Source organism: Hibiscus syriacus, unplaced genomic scaffold, assembly GCF_006381635.1.
Source record: "Hibiscus syriacus cultivar Baekdansim isolate YM2019G1 unplaced genomic scaffold, ASM638163v2 tig00005974_pilon, whole genome shotgun sequence".
Taxonomy (NCBI): domain Eukaryota; kingdom Viridiplantae; phylum Streptophyta; class Magnoliopsida; order Malvales; family Malvaceae; genus Hibiscus; species Hibiscus syriacus.
Window position 1 is genome coordinate 1,025,727 of NW_024062076.1, and position 18,604 is coordinate 1,044,330.

Below are 18,604 nucleotides of genomic sequence, written 5' to 3' on the forward strand. Positions count from 1 at the left end.
TTAACATGCCACAACAAAATATTTATGAACCTACAAATTTTCATCATCAACAGATGCACTGGAAAACTATTAACAAGGGTTCAACATCTTCTTTAAATTCTAATTCCCTCGAAGCTTCACTGCAAGTTTTTATGGCCTCGACAAAAGATTTCACGACTTCAACTAGGGCCTTGCTACACGAACACTCTTCAATAATTAAAAGCCAAGGCACACTATTACAAAGTCAGTCAGCTTTATTTCAAAGTCATAGCTCATATTTGAGAGCATTTGAGAACCTCGTGGGCCAAATTACCACGACATTACATTCTCGCCCACAATGAAGCCTCTCTAGTGATACTAAGGTCACTAAGCCTCATGGAAACGAACAATGTGGTGCGCTTACATTGAAGAGTGGCACCCAAATTAATCTGGAAGATGAGTCTGGGGGGATGAAGTAAGATATTTCTCGCCACGTAATTACACATGAAGAATATGAAAGTCAAGCTGAAACTGTTGAACAAGATGAGTTGCCTAAGGAGAAGGAAAAGGATGAGGGTTCAACAAGTCATCCCACTGATGGTGGAAAATTTATTGCCACGGTAAAATTTTACCCCGACTTGCAGCAGATGAAGTCAGGCCCCCTCAACCCTTCCCTCAACGATTGAAAAAGCATAGCGAAGAGATCATATTCCACTACGATTCAACTTCACGCGGAGAGCACATTAAAGGATAGATGACTACTGCAAAGGTCCTACAATTTAGATGTGAAAGACACAAACTGATAGGGTAAAATATTTTGAAGGTGGAACTGTTATATGTGTGGGGCATTTTGGTATATACAGGTGCTCCAATCAAATTAGACAAAACTGTCATATCAGTTCAGGATGTTTAGTGTTTGCATCCCTTCAACCCTATTTATTTTATTTTATTTTATTTTGTCATGGAAAATTTCTTTTTTTTACGTTTCTATTTTTTTGCTTTATTTCTTTATTAACTTTTAATATTAGTTTTTAGAAGAATAATATCCCAAGCATGTGGACAAGGGTAAAGCCCCTGTGGATGCTGCACCCACTTAGAAAGAAGATTCGATTGGTTTTGGCACAACCGATGACATTACTGATGATGTCCACCCATCTGCACAAATGGCATGGTGAATTGCGACACCTCTGATCAAGCATCACCTGAAGAGGACAGCCAATCACGTTTGAGCTTCTCTACTTGAGGAATCTACACAAAAAAACCCCACAACCATCAAAGTATATTTTAGTCAAGGTACCTTGCATTGCATTTCATCTTTAGTTTAGTCTTCATGCATTGAGGACAATGTATCCCTCAAGTTTGGGGAGGTATTGTTCATACTTAGTCATTTGCATTGATAATGTTTAGTACAGATTTTTTTTGTTATGTCATTAGTTATGATTAGGCTAGTTATTTGGAATAAGTTGATGATGTCTGATGATGAAAAAATATATATATATATTGCCTAGGCCAGAATTATTATACATGAATGTTGAGGAGGATAGAACCATCCTTAGGACTTGATTCTTTGTGATTCTTTTAACACGAATGTATGTTTTCTATGCTTAAGGTACTTAGAAATTTTTTTAGATAGAACTTTTGCGCGTCATGGCATCAAATTATTGAAAATATTAAGTTGAACTCCTTAGTGTTATGAATTGCAAAAAAAAAAATACCTCAACATAACTGTAAAGGGACACTCCTATGTGCATCAGTATTACCTGGAAACCCCCTTAAATAAATGGTGGCCTTAGCACATGAGTGAATGAAAGTAGTCACGAGATGACTTTACCTAACTAGCTCGGGGGTGGAAGGTATGCTCCCTTTCACCTAGAGTGTGGGATGGTAGGTGTGATGGGATGACTCCTCTTGTAGCAGTTGTTAAAAAATTCTCTAAAATTAAATGTTGAATAAACATGAGTGACGATGTGCTTAATGAATAATTTTATTCCTTGGAAAAACAAAAGAACTTACTTAGGAGTTTTCTAAATTCGTTAAGATAGATTAGATATAATCACGCACACACACACTGACAAATGATCCTGACCTAGGGAAAGGTACTTGACTTCTCAGTTAGTTTATCATGTTGAGGCCAAACTTATTGCTATGGGCTGAAATTTTAAACCACTTGACTGTCCCGATTTAGACTTTGCCATAGCATTTCATTTTTCTATTGCTCATTATCCATTGCTTGAGGATAAGAAATAGCTTAAGTTTGGGGGTGTGATAACTCCGTACAAAGACTATATTTTAGGTATTTTTACTTAAGTTATTGATTGTCTAAAAGCCATTGACATATCATTTTAGCTACATATAGTTGTATTTATGACATATTTTCATGTGGTGGAAAAGTTTTACCGAGGCAAAGTTTATTTTATTAAACTGATGCTGCTGAGGAGAAAAGGCTTTTGTGGGTTGTGTGTGTGTGCAGGAAATGGCTTAGGAAGAACATTTCAATCGTGACAAAACATTTCGCAAGGGCCAGTGAAACACAGAAGACGAAGACAGTGAGGAACTTATTTTTCTTGCCAATGCAAGATATATCTTATAAGTTTGACGTGGATCTAACGAACTACTGACGTCACCTGCCAGTTATCTGATTGACCTCACATCAAATCACGCCCTTCAATGAACTGACCACCTCCGGCCACCTTTCTATTTATATAATAGACAAGTCAACACGGGTATTTAGGAAATATTCAATAACACAAAACCCCTAGGAATTCCCATTATAAATACCCCATTATAGCCACCTAGAAGGGGGAGAATCATATAGAGAAAATACCCTAGGCTTGGTAAAAGGCAGTCGCGACGTCTTTTTTCCACCGTTCCCCACTCGTCGATCTTTAGTTCCCTCTATAGCCAGGCTTCACCGAGATGACGACCAAGCCCTCGAGAGAGGCTGGTGCGCTGGAGCAGTCATGGTGGTGGTCTGATGTCACGACAGAGCTCTGTTATAGGAGTTTTTCTTCCTCTTGTTCTTCATGTTTTATTTTTCTAAGGGCTTGTACATAATGAATATTTTTTTGATGATGTTAATCACACCATAAACTGTTTTTTTTGGTGTTGGGAATGTTTGGATGATATTTTATTTTACCGTTAATAAATGATTAAGTATGATTTTGTTAAGTGTTCTTTTGTTCACTATTTTAACCTTTTGCCTTGACACTGTAAGAGCTTCGAGAGATTGCATGGTGCATAGGTAAAACATTTCTAGACCTTGTAAGAGCTTTCAAGAGATTGTCATTTTTCTAGAAATAGATTCTTAAATTTGAGAGAATTAAGATAGATCTACGTGAGAATTGGAATAGATTTGGGATGGTGATGTTCTAACATGTCTGCCTTAGAGATAAGAAAAGGGTTTCAATCGACTAAAAGGGATAAACGCTTGAGTAGGATAGACAACGACTATCGTTCACACTGAGGGGTATTGCCACAACAATAATCTGACAAACCAAGGGTTGTTGCTCACGTTGTGTAGTATTTTCATAGCAACCTTATTAGAATACTCAGTAATCTTGTCAGGCAGCCTAAGCATAGTATACCAAATCATTCTTAGCATAAAATAACTTCTATCCATAGCAAAAGCTACCTAAGTGCTCCATTAGAAGTCTGATTGTGTGAGGTTGTCAGTCTATTTACAGGGTTTTAATAACTTTAGACTTGAAAACTTTTATTTGTTTACCTTTGCATATTTTTCTTGCCTCGACTTCACTTCACTTTACAATTTTTCTTGCCTCGGCCATACTTTTTTCTATCTGTTCATACCATTTGCCCCTGCATATTTTCCTTGTTTATATTATTAGACTTAGATACTTTTTGATTAGTTAGTGACACCTATTCCTAGATGTAGAAATCTTTTAAAAGACCACCAATCCATGTGGAGACGATACTCACTCACTATTATATTACTTGCATCGATTGTGTACAGTTGCACAGATTTGCTTGACTTAGAATATACATTTATAAGCGATCACCAAGTATACTGAGTGGATGGAAAATATCGTCTCAGTACCAAAGAAGGATGGGAAGGTTCGTATGTGTGTTGACTACATAGATCTTAGTAGGATGAGCCCGAAAGATAATTTTCCTTTGCCACACATAGACACCCTGGTGGACAATACTGCTGGAAACTCCCTATTTTCATTAATGGATGGGTTTTCTGGTTATAATAAAATAAATATGCATCCTAAAGATATGGAAAACACTACGTTTGTCACCATGTGGGGCAAGTTTTGTTACAAGGTGATGTCGTTTGGTATAAAGAAGGTAGGGGTAACAAACCAGAGAGCCTGTTTCAAGACATGATACATAAAGAAATAGAAGTTTATGTCGACAATATGATTGTTAAGGCTAAGACAGAGGAGGAACACGTGGAAAATTTGAGAAAACACTTCCAAAGATTTAGAAAATGACAGCTAAAACTTAATCCAAACAAGTGTACCTTCGGGGTGATGTCGGGAAACTTTTGAGGTTTGTAATGAGCAAGAAAGGGATTGAAGTAGATCTAAAAAAAGTCAAAGCTATTTAGGATTTTCCACCCCCAGAAACACAAAAAGAAGTTCGAGGATTCCTAGGGAGACTAAACTACATCGCCCGATTTATTTCACAATTAACAGAGAAGTGTGATCCCATTTTTCGCTTTCTCCGTAAAAATAATCCAGGGGTATGGAACGATGATTGACAAGGAGCTTTTGAAGTAATAATGGGATATTTGTCAAGCGATCCGGTCTTAATGCCACCAATTACTTGTTAATCTTTAAGAATTCAATGGGGTGTGTATTAGGGCAGCATGATCAACCCGAGAAAAATGAGAGAGAAATTTACTACCTCAGCAAAAAGTTCATTGATTGCGAGGCAAGTACTCACCGATCGAAAAGTTGTGTTGTGCTTTAGTTTGGACTACTTAAAAGCTCAGACAATATATGTTGTATCATACTACTTGGTTGATCTCTACACTTGACCCTCTAAAATATCTAATGGGTATGATTGCTTTATCTAGAAGATTGGCTCGTTGGCAGATTTTATTGTCTAAGTTTGACATCTAGTATGTAAGCCAAAAAGTAGTTAAATCGAGTGTTATAGCAGATTTCATTGTAAGAAGGGCTTCTGAAGAGTATGAACCTCTGAACTTTGATTTCCCTGATGAAGATTTGATGGCCATTTTAGCTTAAGAGGCATTTTTGTCTACTAATGAACATTGGAGAATGAATTTTTGGTACTTAAAATGTCTTGGGGCACGGGATTGGGGCAATTTTGGTCTCACATAGTGGAAAACACTATCCTTTCTCCAGTCGATTGAACTTTGATTGCATAAACAACTTGGTTGAGTATGAAGCCTGTATTCTGGGTCTTAGAGATGCCATTGAGCGTAACGTGAAAGCACTTAAAGTGTATAGAGATTCGGCTCTGGTAATTTATCAACTTAGAGGTGAATGGGAAACGAAAGATCCCAAGTTAGTGGATTATCGTAAGTTAGCCTTAGAGCTTATCAAAGAGTTTGAAGAAGTGACATTCCGTTACCTCCCCAGAGAAAAGAATCAAATGGCAGATGCTCTAGCCACTTTGATGACAGCCTTTAAAGTAAATGAGCATTAAAATATGATGCCCATTGAGATGCAATCTTATGAATATCCAGCTTAGTGCTATAGCATAGAAGAGGAAGTGGATGGAAATCCCTAGTATTACAATATCTTATAATACATCAGTTATCAAAGTTATCTTGAACGGGCAACTGAGAATGACAAAAGAACTATTCGAAGAATGGTTGCAGGGTATGTGCTTGATAGAGAGATCATGTACAAGAAAAGTCGTTATCAGGTTTTGTTGAGGTGTGTGGATATCAAGGAAGCCAAAATAATCATTGAATAAGTACATGAGGGAGTATGTGGTACACATGCTAATAGACATGCAATGGCAAGACAAATAATGAGATTTGGGTATTATTGATCAACCTTGGAAACCGATTGTATCAATTATGCCAGAAAATGTCACAAATGCCAGATTAATGGAGACAAGCTTTTTACCCCTCCTCATTTATTGTACTTGATGACTGCTCAGTGGCAATTCTCTATATGGGGCATGGATGTCATTGGGAAAATTTCTCCCAAAGTCTCAAATGGTCATTATTTCATCGTGGTGGCAATAGACAACTTCACCAAGTGGGTAGAAGTGACTTCTTATGCAAATGTCACTCATTCAACAGTTTGCAAGTTCTTAAAGAAAGAGATTATTTGTCGATATAGGTTACCTGAAAGAATCATCACTGACAATGCCTTGAATTTAAACAATAAGATAATGGAATCAGTATGTAAATAGTTCCAGATAAAACATCATAATTCCACCACTTATCACCCAAAAATGAATGCGGTAGTAGAGGCAGCCAATAAGAACATCAAAAGACTTAAAGAGAAAATGACTGAGACTTATAAAGACTGGAATGAGAAGCTACCATTTGCTATGTTTGCCATGTTTGCCTATCGAACTTCGATAAGGACATCAACTTGGGAAACTCCTTTTTGGGATGGAAGCTATGTTACCCATCAAGGTAGAAATTTTGTCACTTCAAGTGTTATCAGAAGTTACATTATATGAAGCATAATGGACAAATGTACCAGAAACGTATGATGAAGGCACATGATAAGAAAGTCCACTCATGAGAGTTTCAAGAAGGAGATTTGGTACTTAAATAGATTTTTCCAATTCAAAAGGACTTTAGAGGTAAAATGATGCTAAATTGGGAGGGACCCTATATTGTGAAGAAGGCCTTTTTCGGAAGAGCTTTGATCATCATCAAGATGGATGAACCAGAGTTACCTAACCCAGAAAATTCTGACACTATCAATAAATACTTCGCCTGAAGGAAGAAAAAATGAAAAAACTAAAAAATTAAAAAATTAAAAAAAGAGTAAAAGAGAAAATGAAATAAATAAAGAAAAAAGAAAAGAGAATAAACAAAAAGTGGGGTTCAAGATGAAAACCCGTAAAGGGTGTCTTGAAACCAAATGAGGTCTCAAGTTGAAAACTCTCAAAGGTTGGCTTGAGAATTATTCAAATTTAGAATTTGTGCATGGTGGAGGTTCTGGATTAGTTTTGAAGACTTGAACAGTGTCTGGGTTAGGACTAGAAATTGAAAAGGCTTGGATAACCAGAAAGGAAATGAAGAATGCATGAAATTCAAATATTGGTTGATGGCATCCAACATTCTATGATTTGGTAGTATAGGGGGAACTTCACAACCTTGCGCATTGTCACAATTCTCAAGATCCCTTTGACAGAAACTACACTCGAGTCGTTCTACGGCGTACCAGTTCAAAAGTATTTGTACTATTGATATATGAGGACGCCTACTTTATTTTCTTTTATTTTTTCCAGTTAAAAGTTTATCATGTATTTACCCAAAAAATACTCTTTGCAATTATATAAATAAAAAGAGGTATTTTCTTATTAAAACCATGTTGTAAGCATCCTAATTTGAAAATAAAAACATACAGATTAACTTGGGAAACATGAGATCATTGTGTATTATTATACAAAAAGTTTTGGAAAAGTGTAGGTATTCCAAAGTTGCAAATGTCTTTAGCATGAGGCTTACATGATGATGGGGTATAGAAAGTTAAAGCATTGGGCTACACGTAAAAGCTCAGCAAGGTGGGATAATCCAAGAGATTTGACGTTAATCAAGTAGCTGGTCGTGAGTAATGCCTAGGTTCAAGAGTAAAGAGAATCATAGTCATGTTCAACCAAAGACTATCCGACCATAATTGTCAGTTGGGGTGAACTACTGTTGATTTTCGTGTCCAAGATTTGACTGAATTACAAGGCAATCGATAAAAAGAGAGTGCTCATTTGAGAAAGAAAATACCCTAAAAATTGTACCATTGCACACTGTTACGTGTTGTGAGTACTATAAAATTATATACAAATAATGTGCAAGTATACACAATCGCTCAAGTACCCTTTTTAGTCGTTGAAATCCTATCTTAGTCTCTCTCAAGTACTAAGGGATTAGGATATAGTATTACTAGGCGGGTTCAAAGCTTAAGAAAATACTATAACCCATTGCTTATGTGGATCTTTATTGTGTTTCTCTCGAATACTACAAGTAATATTAGCTAAGTTTCTCTCGAACACCTAGCCTTCATCTAAGAAATTGACACTCTCATGCCTCTTACAAACTTAGAAGATGAAGCGTTCACAAGCAAAGCAAGCAAATACAAAAGATACACATAAATCTACCATTAAAATAAAGTTAAAAATCCATAAAACAACCCCACCAAATAAAGTTAGTTCATGGTGGTGTTCGTATAACATCCATCTTCCGTATACCTTTCCGTACACGAGATACGGATGTCACATCACTTTTTAAAACATTATGTCATTTGAAAACCCGTAATTTTTTTTTTTCAATTTTAACAACCACGAAGAATGATATTCGTAGAAGTAAAATACTAAAACTATCATTTTAAATACATTACAAAATATTTACTTTAGTTCCTTTACATGCCAACTAAGTTTTCAAAATGAATATGATTTTCCCAATGTTACTGACGAGTCAACCTTTAATTGATGAAAGGTGTTATTGATGCACTTCTTACTCGGAAAAACCTTGATTGTTTCCTACGCGTGAAATCAACACACGTTAAGTATTTACTTAGTGAGACATAATACTGTAAAGATATCACAATTAATACATTTATGAATATTGAATGATGAATCAAATTTCATAATCCATAAGGACAAGATAAGTCTTTCTCAGTTAAACCATAATTCTTTCATACAATTATCGAAATTATTCTTAGTAGGCCCAACATACCTATCATTCTGTATATTTTTCTCCATTATTTTTTATTTTCCCTGTGTACATTAAATGAGAAAAAACTCTACATGTATTGCACCAAAGTGCCAATTGATCATGTATCTTTTATAATCATCATGGGCGGCACCTTAAATACTGTTAACACACCATTTTGTATTTTCATTTGGTGCATCCTTTCATGCCCATTATGTACTGTTTACGTTTTCCTTTATAACATCCCTTCATACCATTGTTGTACATTTTATATATATGACATCCTTTCATACCACTTATGCACCGTTTATATCTAAATGCATTATAATTCCTTTAGTCTTTTACCCAAAGGCATTTAGCCCTTCATCTAACTTGCATGATTGACACTTTTCTGCCAAATGCACAGCTAGGTCATTAATCTTTTACTCAAAGGTATTTAACCTTTCATCTAACTGGCATAATTGACACATTTCTGCCAAATGCACAGCTAGGCCATTAATCTTTTATTTTAGAACTGTTTTTACTCCAATAATTATTCATAATATCACTTAACTCTTTCAATTTATTATAAATTCTATAGTTTGCACACGTAGTGTCAATACGGTAATTCACAAACTTATTATAATTTACGTGGGTTGCACACCCACTACCAATATGGAAATTCATAAACTTATTATAAATTTCTTAGTTTTTGAACTAATTCGTATCATCCATAAGGATTAGATAAATCCTTATTATTGAAACCAAACTTCTTTTATACTATTATCATAAACATCTTTAGTATGTCCAACATACCTTTCTTTCTTATACCTTTTTTCTTTTTATTTTTCTTTAGTAATTATTCACTAATTTCATTTATGGCATCCTTTCATGCCTTAATACATCCTTTCATGCATTTCATTCATGGCATCCTTTTATGCCTTAATGCATCCTTTAATGTATTTCATTTATGGCATCCTTTCATGCCTTAATGCATCCTTTCATGCATTTCATTTATGGTGTCCTTTCATGCCTTAATGCATCCTTTCATGCATTTCATGCTTTAATGCATCCTTTCATGCATTTCATTTATGGCATCCTTTCTTGCCTTAATGCATTCTTTCATGCATTTCATTAATGGCATCCTTTCATGCCTTAATGCATCATTTCATGCATTTTATTTATGGATTCGTTTTAAAGCAGTTCATACTCAAAAACTCATTCATAATATCTTTTCCATACATATAATGATAACATATTAAATACTATAAAACATACATTAATTTAAAACGTTCTAATTTAAATCATTGTGAATCTTATTCATCTCAAATAATTACAATCAATGTACTCACCAGGCTTGCCTCGCTATTATATTCAAAACACAAATCTGACTACTCAACTACTTTATCTTTGCTTTTCATTTTGCTTCACTTGGAAGTTTGATTACGATCTACATAAGCATCAATTAAAGACATATACCATACAAAATGTTAGTATGCTCCTTAACATTATACTTTAATAATTTTCAAAAGTACCATCATTTCAATTTCTATAACAATTTCAACCTATCTTGTAGTTCCAAGCTCAATTGTATCGGTACTACTACCCTGGTATCATTACTTCTATACGAAGATACCGATACCCCCTTTCAGTATCGATACCATTTCTATATTATGCGTTACAGGTATCAATACCTTTCTCTCTGCATCGATACTACTATACTATGGTATCGCTACTCCCTTTCAGTATCGTTACCATTTTGATATTTTGGATCCATAGTATCGATATTTACCCTTATTAGTATCCATACCCTATCAGTATCGATACCACTTGCATCGGTACCGATATTGTTCATCACATTTCTACCTATTTCTACCTATAGTATTGGTGTTGCTCTATCAGTACAGATACCGTTACCCAGATTTACCATTTTCCAGCCTGATTTTTACTAAGTTTTCCCCTCTAATCTCTTAATTTTACCTCTAATAATACTATTAAACTTTTCTTTACTTAACCCCACTAACATTCCTTCATTTAACCTCTTATAACATTTAGAATCTTCATAGAAAGCTTCAACTCAAAAATTATATCATTTTTATATACATGTTTTTACTCATATCGCATACTTATTATCTCTTATTCAATCCATTAACAAGTCAATTCTACTAATAATCCTCAATAAAAACTCATATATCAACATATCATTCAAAAACCTATTTCCTTAAATCTCATATAAAACATCCCCCACTTAGTTTTAATCTTCTTTAATCATTCCTTAAGCTTACATATCACCAAGAGCAACCCAAAATTTAAAGGAATAACTAACTAATTGAAGTTTACCTTATACTATGGAGGGGAGCAATACCCACGTGAAAAAGAAAATGAAGAATAGTAGAAAATGACTTACTTTCATCTTTTCCCCTTTTAAAATCCCTAATAGGGAATATATTAAAAATTCAATTTCCCTCTTAAAAGACCAAAGTGCCCTCTTAATTTATCTATTGTTACAAATTAGTCTAAACACTATTCCAAACAATTTCCTCATCTTTTACCATTTATTCAAATAAATCTTAAATTTTCAAATCTTTTCAATAAAGTCCCTGGCATGATATTTGGGGCATTACATTTTGAATCGTCCATAGAACAAGCCATGAAATATTAGTTCCAAACAACCCAATAATAAATGGAAAAATAGCAGCAATGGGAAGGGAGAAGAAGCCTTCGACGCGCACCACCGGAGCTCTCCTCAACCACCAAGACTCACCTTAGCTCACTAGCTCCTCTCGGACGTCTAGCTCGCCATTCCTTGGAGCTTATCAATGGAGGAACGCCACTCAAGGAAGAAGAAATGGATATAGTGAAAAAGATAAGAAAATATTGTTGAATAATCCCTCTTCTTTTCTCTTTCATGTGAGGTGTAATATATAATAAAAATATCTAAGGGTAATGATGAGGTTGTTGCGCTCAAAATACCCCTAGAGTCACTCCTTATGCATGAGTCTTATCCTTCCAGGTGGCAGTGGTCCCCAGCAGAAGGTTACAACCATCATACACGTGTTATACCAACTGTCCTTTTTAGAGAAATATCTTTTTTTCCGTTTCTGCACCAAAAATGCCAAGGCATTACAATATGCTTTAGCATAATGTGATGTCATGGCATTCATTCCCAATGCAACCTTCTGCTTGTTATTTCCTGCGCACCTTAAGCAACTGCACCTTTCTCTCACACAGCAAACTACATGATCCTAAAATGACTAAAATGAGCTTTTAAACAAACAATAACTTAACTGAAAAAGGCCTTAAAAGTAGTCTTTTTAGGAAGTTATCACACCCCAAACTTAAGCTATTGCTTGTCCTCAAGCAATGGATAACAATTAACATTAGCATAATATCATGGCAATTTTCAATAATAAGACAGCAGGACAAAAATTGAATTTCAACCCTAAAACAAATTGTCTTCAACATGCTTAACATATCAAGAATTCAATCTATACTTAAAAAATTTAAACAATTTCTAATCAAGTCCCCTAGTTTTTGCCAAAGCATTTACTTATTCATTAAGCACATTTTTACTCTTTTTTTACAATTGTTGCTACGAACGAAGTCAGTTCATTACACCTACCTTCCCATACTCCAGGCGAAAGGGAGCATACCTTCCATCCCCAAGCTAGTTAAGTAGAGTCATTTTCTGACTACTTTCATTCACTCATATGTGTGTGGCTGCCATTTATTAAAGAGAGTTACAGGCAATGCCACAACAAAGTGGAGTGTCCCTTTACAGCTATGTCTAAACATTTATTCACGGTCTCAGATATAAGGGAGTTATTTTTATTTACCTTTCAAGCACAAGACTAAATTTCAATACCAAAACTAACTAGAGTTCCTTCATAAAAATTTTCTAAATTTCCTAAGTATAGAGAACATACAAATCGTGTAAAAATAATTCACAAAGCATCATTCCCTAGAGTCAGTTCTATTATTCTCAGTAGTCATTTATATTCAATTTCTAGCCTAACAAGTACTGATTCCATGGCATAATGTTATGACAATAACACTACCTCCCCCAAACTTCAGGGAAGCATTGTCCTCAATGATTAAAGAGAACTAAAAGAAATAAAACTATATGCCATGCAATGAAATGCAAAATGAATACAAGTGGAGGTACCTCATGGTTTGTGTGGTGGTGTTGCCTTAGAGGTGTTGGCAGCTCCTCATCTAGTGCGCTTTCGCAATGGTGAAGGGATGGACTCTGAAGAGCTAGAGTGGTACTACACTACATTGAAGCATCCAACCATTGTTTTGGTACATCGGCCACTGCGTTGTGTAGGAGAGGGGTCAGGAACATGAATTGGACTGGGTGTTTTTTCAGCAGGAATAACATATGAGTTAGGGGTCTGGGAACGTTGAGGGTCTGGAGTCGGTTCTTCAACGGGAGGATCGGCGTCATCTTGCTCTGGATCGGAAGATGCCTCGGCATTGAATGCCAGTAGAATTTCATCTGAAAGCCTGGAAAATTATGTTGAACGTGGGGATGGATTTCTTGGAACATCGTTTCCACCACAACTTTCTCTATTTGAAATAACCAAAAAAAATCGAATATCATCGTGTAAAGCATGTAAATAAGTCAGTTTGCATAACAGTTTCTTCGAGAGCAAGCATCCTTGTCTCGTCATTAGATTATGTATCATCTGCAGACTTCTCATGAGTAGGTGCCTTAAATTTTGGGTTTTCAGGTCCCAACAATAATGGTAATTTGGCTCTAGTAATACCCAAAACTCCCGATAAAATTTCATCAAAGGCATTTTCACTTACTTTTTTCTTTCGACACAAAGCAATAATCAAATTTGAAAAACCAAAAGCACTCGTCTTTTTCCTGAGCATTCATGCACTTGTTGAACAATGATCCTACCCACATCAATAGAACGGGTTTCCATAATCGAATGTAAAAGCAGTGAATAAGGAAAAGATATTGTCGTATTATGGGATGTGGGCATTAGCTTGTGATTCAGGAAATGATTCCACAGTTTGGCACGTGGTTGGAGACGTTCATGATTAATCGAATAGCGACTGGTTTGGCAACCATTCCAGGAGGTATTTGCAAAGCATAAATTCTCCAAAACTCCATCATAAGTGGCATTATCAGCGCCATTTTCAAACTTTGCATATTGGCCTTCAACACCCTGCAAATGAAAGTATCGATTAATCATAGTTGGTGTAAATCGAATATACTTACCTCGCACAAAAATAGCATGCTGGTTCAATTTGGATTTGTTAGCATAAAACTCTTTCACCAATGCTGCATTTACTGAACCAGGGTGCCTTGCAAACTTGTGCCATTTGTGTGGAACAACTATATCCATTACGTCTAGTCCAAATCCTCCATCCACTTCATCGGTAAAAAAAACCCCAATTAAAAAAAAAGCTTCCTATTTTTGAAGTTTTGAAACCTTGCTTTGGCTTCATCATTTTTGAACTGCTGATCAATGGGAGCTTCGGTTTCGGTGGGTCTCGTACGCACCATTTTTTTCAGTGTTATGAATAAAGAAAAAGGAAAAAGGAAAAAGCTTTGTTTTCTTGAAAAACTTGAGAAATTTCGGTTATGGGGGAAAATGAAGGAAGAAGAAGAAGTGAGGAAGAATAAAAGGAAAAAGTAAAAATAAATTGAGTGATAAGACTGTTGAAAGAAATGAGTGGATGGGGGGTAAATGGGTAGGTGGGAAAAGAAAAAAATAAACTGTAAAAGTAATGGTGATGGGACAAAACAATGGAGAGAGAGAAGTTGAAATAAGAAATAAAAGAAAAGAAAAATGAATAAATAAAAAAGAATTTTTCCCCAATTGATTTATTTGTCCTTTCCTCCCTTTGTAACCACTCCTTGCATGACTACAATAATGTGGTCCCCTACAAAACAAATCAGAATTATCTAAAAATAAAATAAAAATAAAAAATAAAAGTAAAGGAAAAAATAAAATTATTATTTATGCACAGTCAACAGAGTTCAATGTTATGGCATCAAAATTTGGTTCTCAGTTGGGCACACTTCAGCATCGTGCAGATATAACACTGCCTTGTTGTGCAATTGTGGGACTCCATTATAAGCTTTCAGACGCTGGCCATTGACTTTGAAAATTGTCCCATCTTCTATGTTCTTGATGTCAACAGCTCCATGGGGATAAACATAATACACCTCAAATGGCCCTGATCATCGAGATTTAAGCTTCCCAGGAAAAAGTTTGAGTCTAGAATTATAAATCTATACTTATTGGCCAATATGAAAATGTTGAGGCATCAATTTTTGGTCGTGCCACTTCTTGGTTTTTTCCTTGTATATTCGTGCATTTTCATATGCTTGTGCTCTAAACTCTTTCATTTCATTAAGCTCTAGTTATCTCTGCTCCCCAACTAGTTGAGTATCAAAATTCAATTTCTTAATGGCCCAATATGGCTTATGTTCAAGTTCAACTGGGAGATGACAAGTCTTCCCATACACCAGCTTGAATGGTGACATTCCCAAAGGAGTTTTACACGTTGTTCTATACGCCCAAAGTGCTTCATCTAACTTTGACAACCAATCCTTCCGTCTTGGGTTCACCACTTTTTCCAAAATCTGCTTGATCTCTCGATTGGATATCTCTGCTTGGCCATTTGTCTGTGGATGATATGTCGTGGCAATATTATGTCAAACTCCATATCTCCTTAATACCTTGGCAATCAACTTGTTATCAAAATGGGTTCCTTCATCACTAATGATAGCTCGAGGTACTCCAAACCGAGTGAAAATATGCTTGTGCAAAAACTTGAGTATGATTTTAGAGTCATTCCTTGATGTTGCTATTGCTTGCACCCACTTTGATACACAATCCACAGTAAGCAAGATATATAAATCTCCTCCAGAAGATGGGAATAGTCTCATGAAATCGATACCCTAAACATCAAATAGCTCTATTTCCAAAATATTTTATAGTGGCATTTCGTGTCACTTGGATATGTTTCCAATGAGTTGGCATCGATCATAGGATTTTTAAAATGCCTGAGCATCTCTAATCAGAGTTGGCCAGTAAAAGCTTGATTGTAGGACGTTAGCAGCAGTCCTTCCTCCTCCAAAATGGCATCCACTTGGGGCTGAATGACAATGGTATAGAATGTCTCGTTGTTCTTTTTCAGGTGCACATCGTCTAATGAGTTGATCAGCACAATGCTTAAACAAATATGGCTCGTCCCAAAAATAATACCTTGCATCATGCTTGAACATCTTTTTACCCTGGTTGTCCAAATCAAAAGGTAATATTCCACTAACAAGAAAATTAACAAGGTCAGCGTACCACGGTATTGGCGTGGCATATAAAATTTTCTCATCAGGAAATTCCTCATGAATATCTACAATGTCATGGCATTTAGAACTGTTCTCTAGCCTAGATAAATGATGAGAAACTTGGTTTTTAATACCTTTTCTATCTACCACCTCTAAGTCGAATTCTTGTAAAAGTAAGATCCACCTGTAAGTCTAGGCTTTGCATCATTTTTGTTCACTAAATATTTTATAGTCGAATGATCAATGTGAACAATAACTTTAGTGCCTATTAGGTATGGTCTAAATTTATCAAAAGTAAATACCACAGCAAGTAATTATTTCTCAGTGGTAGTGTAGTTCAATTGTGTCTCATTCAATGTACGGCTAGAGTAATATAATTTTATCAATGTTCGGCGTTGCCCCAAAACAACTCCTACGGCATAATCGCTTGCATCACACATTAGCTCAAATGGTGATGTCCTATCAGGAGGAACTATAATAGGTACCGAGATTAATCGTTGTTTCAACTCAGTGAATGCGCTGAGGCATAACTCGTCAAACAAAAAGGGCTGGTTTTGTTGAAGCAATGTGCACAAGGGCTTAGAAATCTTGGAGAAATCTTTGGTAAATGATCTATAAAATCTAGCATGTCCAAGAAAACTCCTAATACCCTTGAACGAAGTTGGTGGTGGCAATTTTTCAATTACTTCAATTTTTGCTTTATCAACCTCAATGCCCTTGTGATATATTTTGTGGCCTAACATAATGCCTTCAGTCACCAAAAAGTGACATTTTTACCAATTCAAGACCAAATCAGCCTCCTCACATCTTTTGAGAACTTTTACCAAATTGTCGAGGCATCGTTCAAAATCGTCTCCAAAAACAGAAAAATTGTCCATGAATATCTCTAGAAAATCTTCACCATGTCTGAAAATATAGCTTGCATACAACGCTAAAATGTTGTCGGGATATTACAGAGCCCAAAAGGAATCCTCTTAAAGGTAAAAGTTTCATAGGGACAAGTAAATGTAGTATTTTCCTGATCCTCTAGTGCGATGACAATTTGATTGTACCCTGAGTACCCATCCAAAAAGTAATAGAATGCTTTGCCTGCCAATCGATTCAACATTTGGTCGATGAAAGGTAAAGGAAAATGATCATTCTTTTTAGCTTTTTTGAGTTTACGATAATCCATGCATATCCTCCATCCAGTAACAGTGCGAGTGGGTAATAGCTCATTATCCTCATTGGAAACCATATCCTTTCTTTGGAACACATTGTACAGGGCTCACCCATGAGCTATTTGATATAGGTTAAATCACTTCAGCATCAAGCCATTTCACAATTTCTTTCATTACCACTTTCTTCATAACAGGGTTGAGTCTTCTTTTTGGTTCTATCAAATTTTCATGGTAATCTTCAAGCAAAATCTTGTGCATGCAAATTGTGGGACTAATTCTTTTCAAGTCAGTGATAGTCCAACCAATCACTTTTTTATGTTGCATCAAAACACTTAACAAACTTTGCTCTTGTTTAGTAGTAAGGTTAGCGGAAATAATCATTGGTAAAGTTTTATCGCTACCCAATTAAACAAATTTAAGATGCCTTGGAAAAGTCTTAAGCTCTAAAGTAGGTGCATGCAATAATGATGGCTTAGGAGGAATAAATTAATCAAAATTTAGAGGTTCAAAATTCATACCTGATCTAACTTGTAGTAAGCTCGATTACTCCTCCAAAATTGGGAAGTTTCCGTACTCCACTAAGCTTTCATCATCAATCCAATAGTCATTTGCTGCTAGCTGAATAAAATTATTCTGGCAAAGTTGTTTAGTTTCTTCTTCAATTAATGACTTCAATTCAGAAATGCCTTGGCATTCTTCAGTGTCATCGACATACTTGAAAGTTTGAAACACATTAACAGTCACGTACTGATCAGCCACTCCCGTGGTGAGTTCACCTTTTTCACAGTCTATCGAAATACGACCAGTGGCTAGGAAAGGTCTTCCCAAAATGATGGGTGCCTTGGCATCAACTTCGCAATCCAGAATTAAGAAGTCGACTGGAAACACAAACTTATCCACCCTTACTATGACATCCTCGACTCTCCCTTCAGGTTTAACATTCGATTTGTCGGCAAGTTGTAAAATAACTGATGTAGATCTTATATCTCTTATGCCAAGCTTCAAGAATATAAATTTCGGCATTAAGTTTACACTTGAACCATAATCACATATTGCCTTTCCAACAAAATTAGCTCTAATATAACAAGGAATAATGAAGTTGCCTGGATCACTTTACTTTGATGGTAACTTACTCTATGAAGAACAAAATTTTTTTGTCGTGACAACTGTCTCATAAGTCTCTACTATCCTCTTCTTGGTACAATTTTCCTTAAGAAATTTGGCATACGTCGGCATCTGTTCAATAGCTTACAAGAGAGGTACGTTAATATGGAGCTGATCAAGAATGTCCATAAACTTCTTGAACTGAACTTCATCATTATGTTTCTCAGAAATGCTATCATCATGTAATTCAGCTAAACCCAT